We start from the raw sequence: 22,171 nt of genomic DNA, 5'->3' as shown, positions 1-22,171 counted from the left end.
CCCAATCCAAAACCGTTTTTTGCAACTTGTCTATTTCTTTCTCCATAACAAGCTTAAATTGTACCATGTTGTGGTCGCTATCACCAAAATGCCCCCCCACCAACACATCAACCACCTGTCCGGCTTCATTCCCCAGAATTAGGTCCAGCACTGCACCTTCCCTTGTTGGATCCTCTACATATTGAGCTAAAATGTTCTCCTGCATACATTTTAAGAACTCCACTCCATCTAAGCCCTTAACAGGATGACTATCCCAATTAATGTTGGGAAAGTTGAAATCACCTAGTATAATTACCCTATTATTATTTTTACACACCTCTACGAGTTGCGCATATATTTGCTCCTCAATTTCCTGCTGACTATCTGGGGGTCTATAATAAACACCTAGCAATGTGGCCGTCCCTTTTTTATTCCTAAACACTACCCATAAAGCTTCATTTGATGCCCCCTCCAAGATATCATCTCTCCTTACTGCAGTAACTGACTCCTTAACTAATATTGCAATGCCCCCTCCTCTTTTACCCCCTCCTCTGTCTCGCCTGACGATTCTATATCCTGGGATATTGAGCTGCCAATCCTGCCCCTCCCTCAACCATGTCTCCGTGATGGCTACTATATCACAATTCCACGTGTCAATCCTTGCCCTCAACTCATCTGTTTTACCTGTAATATTCCTGGCATTAAAGTAGAGGCCATCCATCCTGGTCTTACTCCCTTGAAACTTACTTCCGCTGTATTCCCTCTGACATGTTTGCTTTCCTGTGTTTAGCTGTGTCCCTATTCTGCTAGGAGAATGCGTCCCCTCCCCTTGCCAAATTAGTTTAAACTCCTCCCAGCAGCACTATTCTCCTATTTTTATACTCGCTAGCACATGGCACTGGGAGTAATCTCCCTGAATTCTTGATGCAAGACCTCATCCCTCTTTCTACCTATGTTATTGGTACCAGCATGTACCATGACCTCTGCCTTATCACCCTCCCCCTTCAGGATGCCCTGCAGCCGTTCACTGACATCCCGGACCCTGTCACCAGGGAGGCAACACACCATCCTGGAGTCACACTGACAGCCACAGTAGCGCCTATCTATTCCCCTGACTATAGAATCCTCTATTACTATTGCTCTTCCTCTCTTTCCCCCTTCCTGTGCAGACAGGCTGCATGTGATGCCAGAAGCTTGGCTCTGTCTGCACTCCCTGGAGGAACCAGCCACATTAGCTTCCAAAATGGAATACCAATTTGCAAGCGGGACCCCAGGGTGACTCCTGAACTACCTGCCTGTTTCTCTTGGACTGCCTGGTGGTTACCCATTCCCTTCCTTCCTCAAGTCCCGTCAGCTGCGGTGTGACTACCTCTCTAAACGTGCTATCCACAATGCTCTCAGACTCATGGATGCTCCACAGTGTTTCCAGCTGCCATTCCAGCTCTGAAACCCGAGCTTCCAGGAGCTGCAGCTGGACACACCCTGCACACATGCTGGTCCCGGGGACTGGAAATGTTCCCGGATTCCCACATGCAGCAAGAGGAGCAAACCACGGCTTTAAACTCTCCTGCCATGACTAAACCCTTTAAATTTAAAACTTTAGGAGACTATTATAATAAAAAGTTAATCAACTGAGTCTTGCTAAAACAATGACCTACAATTCAATCCAGTTTGAAATATCCCCACCAGGACTTACTCAACAGTCAGCTGTGCTCTTTGGGATCTCTCGGCTCCCCTCACACTCTTTGAGGACAGGTAGGAAATAAAAGGAGCCCCTCGCTTCATCCTCACCGAACTCCCTCAGTCACATAACTCCCACTTTAGCACTCTAATGCAGCCCCAAGTCAGCACTCTAGTGCAAACAAAGTCAGCACTCTAAGATGGCCCGCTTTTATACTGTCTGACTCTAGCCCCTGAAAACTGGTTTAAGCCAGTTATCTAATTAACAAGGTGCAGCTGCAAGCAGAGCCTGAGTGAACTCTGTTTAAATCTAGTCTAAAACTCACCTTCTCCAACCCAAACAGCAACTGTTAAGTTAATTTGCTAAATAAAAGAAAGACTAGACTTTAGATAAAACTAACCCTTAATTACCCTCATTGAGTATTTTTAAAGCAGAGATTGACAGATTTCTAAATGCAAATGACATAAGGGGATATGAGGATAGTGTGGGGAAAATGGCATTGAAGTGGAAGATCAGCCATGATCATATTGAATGACGGAGCAAGCTTGATGGGCTGAATGGCCTACTCCTTTTTTTGTATTCATTCATGGGATGTGGGAATCACTGACCATGCCAGCATTTATTGCCCATCCCTAATTGCCCTTGAGAAGGTGGTGATGAGCTGCCTTCTTGAACTGCTGCAGTCCATGTGAAATAGGTACACCCACAGTCCTGCTCCTATGTTCCTAAGTTCCTAAATGAAGAGGCCATGCACAACAAAAAAAATTAGAGGGGACATTGAGAAGCTTCCTGAATAGTTGATTTTATTCACCAGAAATGCAGATCATGGGCTGAATTTTGTCAGTGCGGCGGGGGTCCCGATGCCGGGCCAGAAAGCTGGGGAAATCTCACCTCAGCCATTTGGGAGACCCCGACCATGTTTCTCAGCTCCTGGTGTGAGGCTCACAACCTTTTAAAAGACAATATTCCACCTCCAAGAGCTGCTGGCCAATTGGCGGGCTAGCAGGTCTTCAGTCTCAGCAGTGCCACAAGGACCTATTTATGCATACTCTCTGTTTTCTGCCAGCCAGCCAATCTTCTATCCATGCTAAATATGTTACCCCCTACGCCAAGAGCTCCTACTTTGTGCAATAACCTTTTACATGGCACCTTGTCAAATGCTTTCTGGAAATCCAAGTACAGTACATCAACGGGCTCCCCTTTATCCACAGCGCATGTTACTCCTTCAAAGAACTCCAACTAATTGGTTAAACATGATGTTCCTTTCACCAAACCATGCTGACTATTCACGATTACCTTGAGTTTTTCTAAGTGCCCAGCTATAGCTTCCTTAATGATTGATTCTAACACCTTCCCCACGACAGACATCAAGTCAACTGGCCTATAGTTACCTGTTTTCTGCCTCCCCCCCACCCCTTCTTGAATAAAGGGGTTATATTTGCTACTTTCCAGAATCCAGCGAATTTTGAAAAATTAACACCAACGCATCTACTACCTAATTAGCCACCTCTTTTAAAACCCTAGGATGAAGCCCATCAGGACCTGGGGACTTGTCAGCCTGCTGCTCCATCAGTTTGCTCAGTACCGTTTCCCTGGTGACTGTAATTTTACCAAATTCCTCTCTTCCTACCACCTCATGATTTACATCTATTACTTGAATTTTTTTGTATCCTCTATAGTGAAGACAGAAGTAAAATGTTTGTTCATTTCATCCGCCATTTCCTTATTATCTACTATTAACTCCCCATTCTCACTTTCCAGAGGACCAAAACTAACTTTACTTAGTCTTTTCCTTTTTAAATGCCTGTATGAACTCTTGCTATCTGCTTTTACATTTCTAGCTAGCTTCCTCTCATACTTTAATTTCTTTCTCCTGATTAACCTTTTAGTCATTCTCTGCTGTTCTTTATATTCTGGCCAATCATCTGATATGCCACTCATCTTTGCGCAATTATATGCTGTTTCCTTAAGTTTGATGCTTTCCTTAAGTTCTTTAATTAATCACAGATGGTGGGTCCTCCCCTTAGAACTTTTCATTATAGTGGGAATATACTTGTTCTGACTATTCTGAAATATCCCTTAAATGTCTGCCACTGCTTCTCTATTGATCTATCTCCTAGCCTAGTAACCCAATTAACTTCAGCTAGCTCAGTTTTCATGCCCACATAGTTTGCCCTTATTTAAGTTTAACATACTAGTCTTAGACTCACTCTTCTCTCTTTCAAACTGGATGTAAAATTCAGTTATATTGTGGCCACTGCTACCTAGAGCTGCCTTTACTCTGAGGTCATTAATTAATCCTGTCACATTACACGATACCAAGTCTAATACAACCTGCTCTGTGGTTGGTTCCAGAATGTGCTGCTCTAAGAAGCTATCCCAAAAGCATTCTATGAACTCCTCATCCAGGCTACTATTGCCAATCTGATTTTTCCAGTTGATATGTAAATTAAAATCATCCATGATTATTGCCATCCCTTTATCAGAAACACCCAATATTTCTGTCACTGTCACTGACCTCATCTCCTCTGGAGATCTTCCCTCTACAGCTTCCAACCTCATAGTCCCACAACCCCGGACAGCCCGCTTCTACCTCCTTCCCAAAATCCACAAACGGGACTGTCCTGGCAGACCCATTGTGTCAGCCTGCTCCTGCCCCACTGAACTTATTTCTTCCTATCTAGACTCTATCTTTTCTCCGCTGGTCCAGTCTCTTCCCACCTACATCCGTGACTCTTCTGACGCCCTACGTCATTTTGACAATTTCCAGTTTCATGGTCCCAACCGCCTCCTCTTCACTATGGACGTCCAATCGCTCTACACCTCCATCCCCCACCAGGATGGTTTGAAGGCTCTCCGCTTCTTCCTGGAACAGAGGCCCGACCAGTCCCCATCCACCACCACCCTCCTCCGCCTGGCTGAACTTGTTCTCACATTGAACAACTTCTCCTTCAACTCCACGCACTTCCTTCAAGTAAAAGGTGTCGCTATGGGTACCCGCATGGGTCCTAGTTATGCCTGTCTTTTTGTGGGATATGTCGAGCATTCTTTGTTCCAGTCCTACTCAGGCCCCCTCCCCCAACTCTTTTTCCGGTACATTGATGACTGTATCGGTGCCGTTTCCTACTCCCGCCCCGAACTGGAAAACTTTATCAACTTTGCTTCCAATTTCCACCCTTCTCTCACCTTTACATGGTCCATCTCTGACACATCCCTTCCCTTCCTCGACTTCTCTGTCTCCATCTCTGGGGATAGGTTGTCTACTAATATCCGTTATAAGCCCACCGACTCCCACAGCTACCTCGACTACACTTCTTCACACCCTACCTCCTGCAAGGACTCCATTCCATTCTCCCAGTTTCTCCGTCTCCGACGCATCTGCTCTGATGATGCTACCTTCCATGATGGTGCTTCTGATATGACCTCCTTTTTCCTCAACTGAGGATTTCCCCCAACTGTGGTTGACAGGGCCCTCAACCGTGTCCGGCCCATTCCCCGCACCTCTACCCTCACCCCTTCCCCTCCCTCCCAGAACCGTGACAGGGTTCCACTTGTCCTCACTTTTCACCCCATCAGCCTCCATATCCAAAGGATCATCCTCCGCCATTTCCGCCACCTCCAGCGTGATGTCACTACCAGTCGCATCTTCCCCTCCCTTCCTCTGTCAGCATTCCGAAGGGATCGTTCCCTCCGCCGCACCCTGGTCCACTCCTCCATTACCCCCACCACCTCGTCCCCATCCCATGGCACCTTCCCCTGCAATCGCAGGAGGTGTAATACCTGCCCATTTACCTCCTCTCTCCTCACTATCCCAGGCCCCAAACACTCCTTTCAGGTGAAGCAGCGATTTACTTGTACTTCTTTCAATGTAGTATACTGTATTCGCTGCTCACAGTGAGGTCTCCTCTACATTGGGGAGACCAAGCGCAGACTGAGTGACCGCTTTGCGGAACATCTCCGCTCAGTCCGCAAGCAGGACCCTGAGCTTCCGGTTGCTTGCCATTTCAACACTCTCCCCTGCTCTCATGCTCACATCTCTGTCCTGGGATTGCTGCAGTGTTCCAGTGAACATCAACGCAAGCTCGAGGAACAGCATCTCATCTACCGATTAGGCACACTACAGCCTGCCGGACTGAACATTGAGTTCAATAATTTCAGAGCATGACAGCCCCCCATTTTACTTTCATTTTTAGTTATTTTTTCTTCCTTTTTTTTTTACATTCTTTTTTACATTTTTTACAATCTTTTTTTTGCATTTATTTCATTTCATCTTAGTTTGTTCAGTTTGCTTACCCACTTTTTTTTCAGGTTTGCACTTGCTGCTGTTCAATATTCAGTGTATTAATACCTAATCTGTATTAATGCTTTGTCTTTCAACACACCATTAACATATTGTTTGCCTTTGCTCCGTGACCTTTTGGTCAGCTATGTGGCCTGGTCCAATCTCGACCTCCTTTGTTATCTCTTGCCCCACCCCCACCTCACCTACTTATAACCTGTGACTTTTCTAATATTTGTCAGTTCCGAAGAAGGGTCACTGAGCCGAAACGTTAACTCTGCTTCTCTTTTCACAGATGCTGCCAGACCTGCTGAGTGGTTCCAGCATTTCTTGTTTTTATTTCAGATTTCCAGCATCCGCAGTATTTTGCTTTTATTTCTTCTTGTATACTTTGTCCTACATTGTGATTACTGTTAGGGGGCCTGTTGACCAATCCCACTAATGATTTCTTTCCCCTAGTATTCTTCATCTGCACCCAAACTGATTCTACATCCTGATCTCCTGAACCAAGGTCATCTCTAGCTATTGCACCAATGCCATCCTTGATTAACAGTGCTACCCCTTCACCTTTACCTAACTTCCTATTCTTCTTGAATGTCATATACCGCTCAATATTCAGGACCCAATCTTTGTCAACCTGCAGCCATGTCTCCGTAATGGCTATCAGATCATATTTATCTACTTCAAAATGCGTTATCAGTTCATCTACTTTGTTGTGAATGCTACATGCATTCAGATACAGAGCCTTTAGTTTTTGTTTACTTTGTAACATCTAGACTTGACTGTTGGTGTGGTCTTATGTGTTTTCTGTCTGTCCATTCCTGCCATTCTCTGACCTTTATTTCCCATATTACTATTCTGCTCTCATGCTTTGACTCTACCCCTTGATTTGCTACATATACCCAAGCTTGATTCCCCACCTTGTTTAGTTTAAAGCCCTCTCTACTGGTCCCAGCATGGGTCAGGTGCAGACGGTCGCAACAGTACAACCCCCATTTTCCCCACTACTGGTGCCAGTGTCCAACAAACCGATTTTTGTGCTCAAGTCCCTAGAGTGGAACTTTAAGCCACAACCTTCTGACTCAGAGGCAGGAGTGCTCCCACTGAGCCCACAATTGCATCCATTCATAAGGCATAACAGAGATGATTATCAAGTGTATACTTTCCACCTAAGTAATACTGTAAAGTCAGTAAGAAATATATCATTTGAAATGCTGAAAAACTACCCAAAACTACAATCAATTAAAAAATCCTGTAAGGTAACTTTTATGAGATGAGGCTCACAGATGGATAATAATAGCAATTTTAAAGACTAAAAAACTAGGAGAACCAAGAATCAATCACATTGGCCCCCCTGCCCAGAAAATGGACACAGAAAGGACCAATATCCATCCCTTCACATTTTGATCAATTATGAAGTTTTAACGATGTTGTGTATCATAAATATTTTAGGAAGTAGAAACCATTAATTGAACACAATTACACTGAACAATACAGTACAACAACATTTTAACAAGACACAAGAGAGATTGCCAGGCAAACTGCCAGGGAAGCCAGCCTTTCAAGCTGAGGCCTATATAGTTAGTTGGATAAAGAGACTAAGGAGCTACTAGAAACTGCTGCAAGGGAAATTAAGCTTTACTCAAATAAGCTACTAATAGGGCATTACTCACACACATTATGGATGTGGTTTATGATGGATAATTTATGAAATGCTTTAATAAGTTTTATAATATTTGCCTCTTGGCATATATGTTCTAGATTGTGTAGATTTTTAGAAACATGACCTCAATATAACACACATGACAACAGCAACAACAACTTGTATTTATATAGCCTCTTTGACATTATAAAATCTCCCAATGTGCTTCACAGAAGCATTATAAAGCAAATTTTGACATCGAGCCACATAAGGCGATATTAGAGTGGATGGCCCAAAGTTTGTTCAATGAGGTACGTTAAGGAGGGTCCTGAAGGAGGAAAGAGAGGTAGAAAGCAGAGAGGTTTAGGGAGGAAATTCCAGAGCTTAGTATGACGGGCGGGAGGAGGTCGAGGTGGGATTAAAACCTAAAAAACAGGAACACGTCACTAACCCAATGAATATGCTCCTATTGCTGTTTTCACGCCATTGGGCTTTGAGCCACATGTGTGCCTTATCTTGGAGAGGTGGGGCACTTTATTAACATATTTAAATCATACCCCTGCAGTGCAATTGGGAGGCTGGTTTTAATTTAAATGCTGCTGGCCATGTTCCCAGGGCTCGGGAAAATCAGCAGTGAAAGCGAGGTGCCGGCTTTAGAAGGTTATTTTGTTTTGTAGCACTCCTAGAGGGCCAGGAGGGCTCCCCAGAGCCCCTCAAAGAAGTCTTCAGCATGATCGCAGCCGACCTCTCCCCCACCCATCCAACTGAAGCTTGTCTCGTGATCGTGATTGCTTCGGACTGTCCCCAGTGGCCCCTTGCCGTGGCTTCCTGCTGCTGGTTTTCCCACCTGGCAGCCGGCCAACAGCCAGCCTCTCAATTTGGTCGGCTACTGGGTGGGAAATAGAAGAAAAAAATTATAATGAGGTCCTGCCATTAACTTTGATGGGAACTTTGCCAGGTTTCCTCTGCACCACCTAGCTCCATGGCATCCTCCCCATCTCCCTGTAAAAATTGGGGCCCATATCTAATAAATCTCAGCAGACTGTGGTACACACTTTCTGTATCACAATTTACAGTCTGTACTGAATACTTTCCATTGCAATGACCTGGATCTGTGTGGCACAACTAGTGAGTGGGCCACTTATAGTAAAATTGCTTTTGAAGCAAACTGAATCACTGTTAAACACCACATCCTATTCCAGGCTACCCTGCTTCTTTTGGATTCTTGGACAATACCAATTCCAGCAAACAGCAAGGTTACTAAAAATAAAAAGGAGCAGTATGGTACATGGTATGCCAAATAATTCTCTTTGATAAAACTCAGTGACTTTCATAATTCTGTTCAACCAAAAAGCATTGAACAAGTGTGAGAACAGAAATGATGCCACTGCTCACTTTGGCTTCTACCTGATATGCAATGTAGGAGATTAGTCAAGCAAAATTATCTTTTAGAATTATTAATTCCTTGCCTTTTATCACTTGAAGTAAGTATTGAGCTCCTCACTTTTTCAAACTAAAGTGTCCTAAGTGTCTTAATAATTATTAAAGGAAAGATTCTGGTCCATGTAGAGTTTAGGAAAATTGCTATTCTTTGGGAAATTGCCTGGTTTCCAAAAAGGCAACAGCCTTTACTGAATCTGCCTCTAGCGAGCTAGTTCATCATTCAATTGCCACAGAGTCTTGTATCTCCTCTCTGTGATCTTAATCCTCAGAATATTGAAAAGCAAGTCTCTGTGTTTAGGGTTATAATTTTGTCATGGTAAATTTAATGGAGATCAGGATTATTCAGAGTAAAAATGTCAAATCTCATGGATCTCCCCAAGATATTAAATAAGTGTTTTGATATTTTTTAGAAAATAAGAAACTTAATTTTTTTCTCTCTACTGAAGCTGACCTACTTGTTAAATAATTGGAATGAGTAATTGGAATGTATTGTTGCCTGGTAAGCTACATTTTAATCTAATTAATTGGCATCATTACACTGGCTTTTAAAATTGAACCTGATTGTACTTAATAGAGTGACATTCTATTGCAATTAATCCAGCTGAAAAATGGGAAACATATGAAATGAGAGTGACTGAGTTTGAATAACGGTTAAGTTTGCTTTTCAAAATCTGTGTGATGGGCCAATATCCCATTTCTATTATCAATATTTTGGTTTTATAATTCTTTTTACAATTGGAGCAGTCTAAGTGGGTACCGCATAATAGAGTGAACCACAAGGATGAAACAACTGAGGCCTATGCATTCCCAAATTGATTTTGGCAAAAAAGGACACAACAAGTTTAATACATAAAAGTCAACAACTAAACCAGTGGATTCTCAACTTGGCTCGGTGTTAGCCTGCTTAGCTCTACATTAGAACATTGTGTGTTTAAGCCCTGCTCCAAGACTTAAGCATATAATCCAACCTGATACTTTAGTGTACAACTGGGGGCTGAATTTTTTTGGTGTGCTGGGGATCCCAACACCAGGCAGGAAAGCTGGAAACACAATACACTTAAATTTCATAGTGTTGTAGCCAGACAGTAAAAGTACAAAAAGATCTAGAAGCTTCAATCAAAATTGCCTGCCTTGGCAGTTTTTTTATTTATTTTATTTATTTATTTAGAGATACAGCACTGAAACAGGCCGTTTGGCCCACCGAGTCTGTGCCGACCAACAACCAGCCATTTATACTAACCCTACAGTAATCCCATATTCCCTATCACCTACCTACACTTGGGGAAATTTACAACAGCCAATTTACCTATCACCTGCAAGTCTTTGGCTGTGGGAGGAAACCGGAGCACCCGGGGAAAACCCACACAGACACAGGGAGAACTTGAAAACTCCACACAGGCAGTACCCAGAATCAAACCCGGGTCCCTGGAGCTGTGAGGCTGCGGTGCTAACCACTGCGCCACTGTGCCGCCCCAAAAACAGGGCTCGTCCGGGATTTGAACCCAGGACCTCGCACACCCTAAGCGAGAATCATATCCCTAGACCAACAAGCCAGACAATAGAAGTTTGGGAGTCACCCCGGCCACATTTTTTGCAGCTTAGGAAATTAACTGGTGGGTGCTGGGGCTCCCCTCCCTTTAAAAAATGGAAACTCACCTCCAAGAGCTGCCAGCCAATCGGAGGGCCATCAAATATTCAGTCTCAGCAGCACCACTGGGAGCAGTGGCCACTTCTGGGACTGTACCCAGCCCAGAGAAGCAGCATGGACTGCCCTCGTACTAAGGTAAGTGGGGGTGGAGTCGGTTGTGAGAGTGGGGGTGGGGGTGTTGCCACAGGGGTCACAGAGTGTCTGATCAGGAGGGTCCCCTTACCATGGAGCCCACAGGGAGGCCTCCAGGGTTTACCCACAGCTGGTAAAATGCCAGCAACAACTAAAAGAGGCCTTTAATTGGCCACTTAAGGGCTTCAATAGGCTCCGGGCTGGAGGGCCTGCAGCCATTTTTCCCTCTGCTGGCAATATGCATGGAGGCAGGAAGGTTACGGTTACACTCTCACCACCCCACATCCTTTCTCTCCCTCCCAATTATTCGCACACCCCTGTCTCCCAACCCGCTCCCGAAGGCCCTATTAAATTACACCTGCTGTCTTTTGGATTACTCACCCCAGCATGCAAATTTAATTTGCGAAAAGAAAATAAATGACCAGATAAAACGTCCTGGAATTTTTTTTTGGGGTGGAGGTGGGGTGGGTGGTGAATTGGTCAGTTCATCTTCTCTCTTTTACTCATAGGTCTCTTTTACTCATAGGTTCGCCCAAATGGTCACTGAAAACTAGCTGCTTTTATAAAAACTTTCTTCCTACTATTTTACTATTTTTGATTCACATGTTCTGATTTGCTGCTGTTAAGCCAATCAACAAAGCATGATGGGAGAAGTGAGATGGAAAATGTGACACTTGCAGGAAATGCCATAGGCAAGACTTTTAATAGAGAATAGTGGATCACTCATCCCATGGAAGTCAATGGAAAAAGAAAATGGGTCAGATGTAAATCAGGCTGCTGACTCACTATTACCTGTTTTACACTTAGTTAAAAAGTCAAAATTATCCCCAATGAGTTTGAATGTCTTACATATCTCTTACCTTTATGTTGATGGTTCTCTCTATTTTTTTCTTCTGCTTTTCTGCTTTCTTTTGTGTCTAAGGGTGGTGGGTAGTGAAATGTGGTGTTGTGGGAAAGGAGCGACCGAGGGATGCAGGTTGTATTTTCTGGTGAATATTTTGAGAAAATATGATTGCTTCCCTTGGTGACTCCCTTCCCATTTCCTACAGCATTACTCATAGCTTCCTCACCCATCACTCTCACCATGATCCCTACCGCCCCCTCGTTCCCATTGCTATCCCTACTTGTTCCCATCTCTACACCTGCTTCTTCTCCCCTGAAACACCCACTCAACCTCACATTGCACTAAAAATGTCAAATATGGTTTGCTAGGCCCAACAAATATGTCAACTAAAAGACTTTATTTGTGTGTTTTTATATTGTTTCAGTTCTGTTTTGATCTTTTTTGCCATAATATCTTTACAGTTCTTAATTATGACTGAGGCTATTCCCATATTTGCATGTATTCACAACCATTGGCAATGGTTAGAGCCATAGAATGACACAACACAGAAGGAGGCCATTTAACCCATTGCGCCCATGCCAACTCTTTGAAAGAGCTATTCAGTTAGTCTTTCCCCATAGCCCTGCATTTCTTCTCCCTATAAGTATTTATCCAATTCCCTTTTGAAAGTTATTATTGAATCTGCTTCAACCACCGTTTCAGGCAATGCATTCCAGATCATAACAACTACTGTGTAAATTGTTTCCCCTCATGTTGCCTCTGGTTCTCTGCTGCCTTGTTTTATCATGTTACAGACCTTTCTGTCACTGGAAACAGTTTCTCCTTATTTACTTTATCAAAAGCATTCATTTTGAACATTCCTATCAAATCTCCCTGTTAACACCAGGTGAGAAAGGTGTCTAGGGGTCCTTCTCAGCCTTCACCTGGTCTTACTGTAACGGGGTTTAATTTTAAACACACCGTGTTTTTAGCTCCCCCTTGGTGAAACTTTGTTCACCGCTTTCCAATTATAAGGCAAAAAAAAGCACAAACAGGCTTTCTTAGGTTTAAAGAAGAAAAGTTGAAATTTGTTAAACTTGAACTCTAATTTGGTTAATGCCTACAGATACACGACACATCCACACTAGCATGCATACGCGATACACACATGCAAATAGAGACAGAAAAGAGCAGAAGAAAAATAAAGTGGAAAAGCTTGAGGCAATATCTGAAGAGTTGTTGATACATTTCTTCAAGCTCATTGTAGAGTCCTTGACTGTAGATAGATCTTGCTTTTCATTGGGGCCCAGTGTTCTTCTTAAACCTTGCTCACTGTAGGAGACTTTTCTCTTTCGGGGTTCATGTGTCTTCAGTGTGAGAAAGAGATGGGAGCAGACAGGAGAGAGATCTTCTCAGTCCAGGAGCAAACAGACATCCTGCCCAAACTGTTTGTACAAATTCAAAAAACTCAGGTTAATCATGTAACTAGCTGGTTTGACCATGTCTGTTTGTGTAATCAGCCATTTTAGCTGTCAATCTGGAATGTGAGCTCCCCCACCTTCAATTTCTGGTGATCAAAAGTCCATTGTGTGTTGAATATATCAGGAAATGGCTGCTTTGTCCTTCCAAACACTGTCTGTTAATATGCAAATGTTTTTTCCAGCCATGGCTGATCTGTTTAACAAGTCATTTCTTCACTCCAGTAGCAGTTTAAAATCAATGTTCATGACAAAATTAATATACCTCATTATTGGCAGATGGGGACTTGTGTGACACTTCCCCTAACCCTTGCTGCTGTAAGGAGAACAATACCAGTTTCTCAAGTCTCCCCACTGAAGTCCCTCAGCCCTGGCACCATTCTAGTAAATGTCCTTTGCCTGCTCTTCAAGGTTTCACTATTATCAGCCTATAGATGTTGCTCTTGTAGAATGGTAGAGCTGATGTGGATGGAATTCTAATCTTTTATCTCATAGTTAAAAAATACAATTGCCTTGATGTGTGATGATAATCCACTATATCTGTGCCATTTTGTGCTACCATTTAGTTTATTCCTTCGCCTTGGTAAAATGAAAGGGGATACTTAAAGTAAGCATCGTATGTAGGATAAAAAGGCAATACAATAGTAGAAAAAAAGTATCACAGCATCAGCTGCATAAGGTAAGTGAGGGGAATGGAGAATATACTGAACATGCTACACCACCATTCTTCTGGTTGTAGCACTAAGAACCAGGATAACAGGATTCCTGCTACAGACTATGGCCTCTGTGTTTGAACTGGTATTGTTGGACTGGATTTTATCATAAAACAAAGATCGTGCATTAATTCTCCCACCTGTGTTACACTGTTTTTTCAAAGTTTAACTATAGAACAGGTGGTAGTGTAGTGGTAATATCACTGAACTACTAACCCAGGCTACTGTCCTTGGAACATGGGTTTAAATCCCACCATGGTAGCTGATAAAGTTTGAATTCAATTAATCAGGGAATTAAAAATCTAGTCTAATGGTGACAATAAAACCATTGTCATTTGTTGTAAAAACCCACCTGGTTCACTAATGCCCTTTAGGGAATAAAATCTGCTGTACTTACCAGATCTGGCCTATATGTGACTCCAGACCTGCAACAATGTGGTTGACTCTTAAAATGCCTGTTGAAATGGCCTAACAAGCCACTCAGTTCAAAGACAATTAGGGATGGACAATAAATGCTGGCCTAGTCAGTGACACCCACAAATTTAAAAAGAAGAAGCAAAATTTGAAATCAAACCCAGAGATTTTTGGTAGGAAGAACAAGGAGAGACAACATAAAATAAAGGGCACAATTCTAAAAACAGCGCAGGAACAGAGAGACCTGGGGATATATGTGCACAAAGCATTGAAGGAGTCAGGGCAGGTTTAGAAAGTTGTAAAAAAGGCAATCGGGATCCTATGTTTTATGAATAGAGGCATAGAGTACAAAAGCAAGGAAGTTGTGATGAACTTTTAGAAAACTCTGGTCCAGCCTCCGCTGGAGTATTTTGTCCAATTCTGGGCACTGCACTTTAGGAAGGATGTGAAGGCTTTACAGAGGATGCAGAAAAAAATTAATGAGAATGGTTCCAGGGATGAGGGACTTCAGTTACGTGGATAGACTGGGGAAGTTGGGGTTGTTCTCCTTAGAGAAGAGAAGGTTGAGAGGAGATTTAATAGAGGCATTCAAAATAATGAGGGGTCTGGACAGAGTAAATAGGGAGAAACTGTTCCCATTGGCAGAAGGCACAAGAACCAGAGGGCACCGATTTAAGATAATTGGCAGCAAAACCAACAGCGACATGAAGAAAAGCTTTTTTATACAGCGAGTGTTGTATGATTGCCTTAAGAGTCATGTCCCTTTAAGAGCTCAGTATGCTAATGAGCTAAGTACCGCAATGTAGGCATGTGACTCGAAGCCAGAGCCACTCTGCAACTGTAACACTTAGAGGAAGGTTCTGTAAATAGTTTGCTCTGTACTGTACATACTAGTTTAGCTGTTAATAAACATGTTAGATCTTCCATGAACTGGACTCCATGCATCTCATTTATGTTGCATAAGACAACATAAGTAACTCACTACATGGTGGCAGCTGTGGTGAAAAGACAGAACCTAAGTTTGAAGACTGCAGGTAAAACAGCTTTGAAAATAACCCTTCCTACAGCCACTAGAGAGAAAGTTCAAAAGAAACACTGGCCAAAAGGTGGAAAGAAGGAAGTACTTACCTCCAGCTGTTGAAGACAGAGCACAGAACAACAGGATGCAAGTAAATTCTTGTGATTGGGTGATGGTCGAGGATTCCCCATTTTAAAAAAAAACTTTGAAGTGCTTAAATGCTCTGTAAAAAAAAAAGGGAAGACTCAGTTCCTCTCTCAGACTGATTGGGCAGCACCATTACAGGAGCGTCCAATAACAAAAAGCATAGGAAAACCCCAAACACTGCAGATTGTCCCTTCTCGCAGCCACACAAAAAAATTAACCACTCGGGTGTGAAAAACATAAGCAAACTATAGCCCAAAAAAAGCAATTGAACTGCCGATTGAACAGTTGTGTAAACAAATAGGCTTAAGTGCTGGAAGCAAAACAAACAGAAAACACTGACACTCTCTATCCAAGCAGCTAGTCTAAATAAGAGAATTTCTTAAAGGGGTAACAGTGCAGATTCATAGAACAAGTCCTAAAGCAAGTTTTAAGCAAAGGAACAGATGGATACCAAATTTCCAAGGATGAACTGAAAGGCCATTGATATCCTATCCGAGTTCAAACTTTTCTTTCATACAAAGAATACAGTTATGCTTCACAGATCAAGTGATTGTAGAATCAGGGAATCAGGCTGTAAAAATACTAATAGCAGTTGGAAATGAGAGATTGCACAGAATCAATTCCTCTGGCTTATCTGGAGAGGACCAGAAAGATCCCGCAAAGATATGGAAAGTGCTAGAAGATGAACTCTGATTAAGAGTGAATTTTAGAATTCAACACCTGGAATTGATGTCCAGGCAATAGCCACGGGAATGAATACACCAGTTCATCAGTAGATGCCATAGTAAGGACAATGAATGTGACTTTTCAAAAATTGAGCTGTCAGAGTGACTAATGGAGCTGATGATTGTCTCAACATACATTGAAGCAGTTCAGAAAGATCTCTTGGGGAAAAAGAAAGGTCACAGCATTGATGTACTGCTAGAAGATGGCAGGAAATACGAAGCCACTGTAGCTGGACAACAGCATCTGCAAGCCAACAATATCGGCATGATAACCAGGTTGAAAAGAGCAAGCAAGCTGTGTGGTAAGTGTGGTTTTTCCCACTCACTACAACGTTGTCCTGCATTTCAAGATCTGTGCAAGGTGTGGGGTGGAAAAGGGCACTCTGCCCGCCTATGCAAGAAATCTGGCACCAAAGACACAGCCAGAAGTCACAGTAGGACACAAGCAAACAGAAGACTGGTGCAGCAATGGGGCAACAGCTGCAAGGAGAGTACCAGAGTCCTGCATAAACGCAAGCCGATACACAAAGTCCACAACGATACAGATCTGAGACAAGACTCAGAGCGGAGTAATTCTCAGCCAGAAGACAAGCAGGCATTTCACATTGTGAACCTGATGCATCATGTTGATGAAGTTAGACAACTGGAAGCTTTCACCACTATTAACATCATGTGTCCAAAGAAAGCTGGCATGCAAACACTCAGGGTTAAGATTGACACTGGGGCTAGTGCAAATATCCTACCAGTCCGAATCCTGAAGGATATGTACTGGAGTTGTTGGAAATCAATGATACAACCGACAACTGCAAAGTTATCTGCATACAATGGGTCACCCATTCCTTGCAGTGGCACACTAACAATGCAATGCAACTATGGCAGGTCGGCATGGAAACCACAAACATTTTACCTGCTAGAGACGAGCAGACCAGCAGTGGCAGGACTACCAGTGTGTAAGGATCTCAACATTGTGATTATCCACAAGCTCATCAAGGTACCCATTACAACAGAAGAGACCAAGGGTAGCCACATTGAGTCACTTCATGACCTACAACGAATGTACCCAGACAGGTTCGATGCAATAGGAGATTTCAAAGGCGATGCCGTAATGCACCTCAGAGAAGATGCAATTTCATCAATCGACCCTCCCAGAAAGTGCATCGTGCACATACAAGAAAAGCTTAAGCATGAGTTAGATGACATGGGATGCAATGGCATCATCCATCGTTTGCATCATCGCACAGACTGGTGCAGCTCAATTATGTATGTACTGAAGAAGGGTGGAGCAATCAGATCTGAGGAGTCTAAACCTCTCCCTAAAGAGATGCTCCCACAAGATTCCAACACTATAGGAATTGAATCCCAAGTTCACAGGAGCCAAATTCTTCTCCAAGTTGGATGCTAAACATGGATATTGGTCGGTACACCTAGCTTTTGAATGTCCAGAAGTCACCACCTTCAGGATAACATTTGGAATATACTGCTTCCAGAGACTATCCTTTGGCTTCTCTGTCAGTCAAGATTGTTCCAGCATCATATGGGCAGAATTATAGAAAACATGCCTCGCTGTATATGCAATACCGATGATATTGCGATAATGGGTAAAACTAAAGAAGAGCATGATGGAAATCTTCACTCACTGATGGCAGTAGCTCATCATGAAAGGCTCATTTTTATATCAAGAAGTGTCAGGTGAATGTAAGTCAGATCACTTTCTTTGGCTCCATCTATTCCGGTTGTGGAATCCGTCCTGACCCAGGCAAAGTCGAAGATGTAAGGCATATGCCGACTCCACGAGACAAGGAAGATCTCCAGAGATGTCTTGGATTTTTCAACTTCTTGGCACCATACATTCCAAACTTTTCTGACAAAGCATCATCACTGAGAGAGCTCCTAAAGAAAGACATACCCCTTGTATGGCAGGAGGACCATCAGCATATGTTTGAGTCTCACAAATGAGCATTGTCAGCAGAAACCTGTATCCTGCAGTACTATGATCCAAGGAAGAAGACAATCCTGGAAGTCGACCCCTCACGAAAAGGGCTAGGTGCCTGCATCCTGCAGGATGTCAAACCAATTGCATTCAGGTTCAAATGTTTTTCCTCAACACAATCCAATTACTCAAACATAGAGTGTGAAACACTTGCTCTGGTGTTTGGGATCACAAGGTTCCACACCTACCTGTTGGGTAAGCAGTTCACTGTGAAAACCGACCACAAACCACCGGAGATGAGCTGGCACAAACCATTGGTAAGCGCACCACTTCGACTGCAGTGACTCGTAGTAAAAGTACAGAGGTACAACTTCGACATCTGCTACAAGCTGGGTACCAAACTGGTCACCTTGGATATGCTGAGCAGATTGCCAAATCTGAACAAGAATGAAGAAGTCCCACTGGATCTACAAATAGACAGCATGGACATCGAGTGGAAGATGTGCTCAAAATCGATTTATTGCATTTTGGTCAGCACAAATGTGACCAACTACAATCAGAAACAGCCACTGACCCACAACTGAAGGCACTGTGGAGAATCATCATAGAAGGTTGGCCTGACATGGTAAAAGAGGTGCCAGAAACCCTCCGATACTTTTGGCCTTAATAGAGATAGACTCGGTATCTCAAGAGGCGTCACCTTCAAAGGAAAACTAATGATTGTGCCCAAAGCTGTCTGACAGGACAACTTCACCAAGGCCATATGGGCATAGAGCGAGCAAGACGACTGGCACGAAACACTGTTTATTTGCCAGGGATCAACGGTGACATCAAAGGTTAGTGAGGATGTGTGAGGCATGCCAGAGCACCAGCCACAACAATGAAAAGAATCTCTACACCTTCACAAGATCAGTCCCTTGGTCCAAAATTGGCACTGATCAATTCCTGTTAATGGAGACGACTTTTTCTTAATCACATATTATTTCTCCAAATTTCCAATTGTCAGACAGGTAAAAGACACTTCAAGCACGGTCATCACAAACAAATTAAGTGCTGCATTCAATCTATTCAGTGCACCTGAATAAATCATTTCTGTCAATGGGCCACAGTATACTGGCAAACTTTTCAGGGATATGTGTGCCAAATGAGGCTTAAACCATGTGATATCCTCACCACATTACCCTAGGTCTAATGGCTTTGCCAAGCAAATGGTTTGTACAGTCAAATCACTTATCCTGAAGTGTAGGACAACAAAACAAGATTTTTGTTTTGCCATGCTCCACCTCAGAGCTACACCTATGGATATGGGCTTACCGTCACCAGCGGAGTTCATGTTTGGCAGACAAGTGCGAACGATTCTGCCGAGCTACATCTGTCCAAATTCTCTGAGATGCAGGAGACACTGCTCGAAAAACAAGGGAGAATGAAGATGGTGCATGACTGACATGCAAGGGTGGAACTACCTCAGCTACATGTAGGACAAAACGTCAGGGTCTTACACCCCACAATGAGAGCATTGTTACCTGCAGAAGAATCCGAAGTATGCAGTGAGCCTACATCCTACGAGATTACAACATCTAGCAGAGCGGTGTTGAGAAGGATTTGAAGCCAACTAAGAGAAGTGTGCAATACTCCAATTGCGCACGGCGGACTCGAAAGAACACACTCTGACGATGAGGGTGTGATGGAACAACAGGACAACAACCAACACATTGACAACATGCCTCCAAACTAAAAACAGCCAAGGGTGAAATCCACATCCTCGGAAGGTTATGCCATAACCAGATCTGGAAGAGTTATCAAACCAGCGAAATGATTAATGGACCTTTGAGCCTCAGCACTTGTAAATTTCACAATCCCTATCCTTATACCTGTAAATTTTATAATCTCTATCTCGTATAATTGATTTTGATGTTATCTAATGTTTTGTGTTTCTACTTATAGCAAACAAGACTTATATTTGGAAAGAAAGGGGATGTTGTATGACCGCCTTAAGAATGACGGCCCTTTAAGAGCTCAGTATGCTAATGAGCTAAGTACCAGGATGTAGTCATGTGACTTGAAGCCAGCGCCACTCTGCAACTGTAACACTTAGAGGAAGATTCTGTAAATGGTTTGCTCTGTACTGTACATACTAGTTTAGCTGTTAATAAACCTGTTAGAGATCTTCAACAAACTGGACTCCATGCATCTCATTTATGTTGCATAAGACAACATAAATAACTCATTACAGTGAGTGTTAGGATCTGGAATGCACTGCCTGAGAGTGTGGTGGAGGAAGATTCAATCAAGGCCTTCAAAAGAGGATAAGCACCTGAAGAGAAGAAATTTGCAGGGCTACAGGGAAAGGGCAATGGAGTGGGACTAGCTGAGTTGCTCTTGTGTAGAGTCAGCATGGATACAATGGGCCAAATGGTCTCCTTCTGTGTTGTAGTCATTCTATGATTCTGTGAATTGTTGTGACAGCTATTCCTCCTGCTTTAGTGTCTTTTACAGCCACAACGTAGATCCGTTATGAACAATTTCCATTTTCCCATGTCCATCATCCAATAACAGTTAGTTTGGCTGGAGTGTCAGTAGAGGAATAAAATACAGTAATGTTTTATATCAATTTAATAAAAAAAAGCATATACTATATGGAAGATAATCCTGATCACCCACGCTATATGATTTTCTTTTCATTTCCATAAGTGTACAGACTGGAAAACCATCAAGAACCAAGGTCACCAGTGAGACTTGGACAGTTCACATGTGACAAAAAAATCAAACCAGATAATGCTTTATTCAAACAAATGAACTAATTCTTTAATCTTATTAACTTTAATTCATAATAAACACAGATGTCTCCTTAATACTTCCCATGACTTTGACTCACTCAAGCAATGACTGGACTCCATCTTGAAAACCTCTAAATTTAAGTTAAATTGACTCAAGTGTCCATTTCAGTCTCGAACACGATCAGTGAGATTGTACAAAATTTTCAGCTCTATGGCTTGATGTAATTACTTTAATAAATGTTCAAAATTACAATTTTCACATGTCTGGTAATAAAATCAGCTCTTACAACTTCAATTCCATGTAGCAGGCCACCGTCCCAATTGGCTAACAATGTCATCGAAACTGTGGGGTTATGTAAAATTAATCCACACTTTAGAGTCCACTTGAGAGTGATGAATTCCACTACTAAATTTTAAAATCCAGTCTATAAAAACATTTTCTGTGTTCTAGTTTCAAATTCCAGCCAGTGACTGTGGACAGGGAGGAGTAATGGAAACGCACACTTTCTTGGAGAGACTGTTATAACAAAATGTATACTTTGATGCAAAATAAGTTTTTCAGTGATCAGACTTCATTTTTTCATGTTCAATGTTTTATTTGCATTATGAAGCTAATTTTTATTTCAATGATTTTATAGATTGTATCACTAGGGCTAAGACTAAAATTTATATTTTGCCCACTTTAATTTACTCTTTGTAAAAACATTAATGCGGTTAAAATGTAATCATTGCCAGAAGGGCCACCAGCTAAAAGCCAGTAACTTTCTTTATTGCTGAATTCAAACGTCTGATAGTCTCAGAACCTGAGGGCTGGTGTTACATAGTATGACATAGAAATTACAACCCAGAAACAGGCCATTCAGCCCAGCTCGTCTATGCTGGTGTTTATGCTCCACATGAGCCTCTTTCCACTCTACTTCATCACTTTCCATTCCTTTTTCCCTCATGCATTTAAGGTGAAGATAGATAAAAACGTGAGGGGCAAAAAAAAATAGAAGCATATGCTGATAGGGTTAGATGAGGAAGGGTGGGAGGAGACTTGTGTGAAGCATAAATGAGCATAGTTCTGTTGAGCTGAATGGCTTGATTCAGACCTGTACATTCTATGTATTTTTATGTAATGTAATACTTTATGAATCTGTGTGATTCACCTCAACTATTCCTTGTGTTATTTATTTGCAAGTGAAAAAAATAGAATAGCCCAGTGTGACGGAAATCATACCTGCCAAATGGAAACATATTAATTTTGTCATATAGAACACGACTTGAACTTTTTACTGGACATTAAACATAACTTGTTTAAAAGAACTAAACAGCTGAACAGCTAAAACATGGCTGCACA

The sequence above is a fragment of the Heterodontus francisci genome, chromosome 10 (assembly GCF_036365525.1).
Source record: "Heterodontus francisci isolate sHetFra1 chromosome 10, sHetFra1.hap1, whole genome shotgun sequence".
NCBI lineage: Eukaryota > Metazoa > Chordata > Chondrichthyes > Heterodontiformes > Heterodontidae > Heterodontus > Heterodontus francisci.
This window is presented reverse-complemented; position numbering follows the sequence as displayed.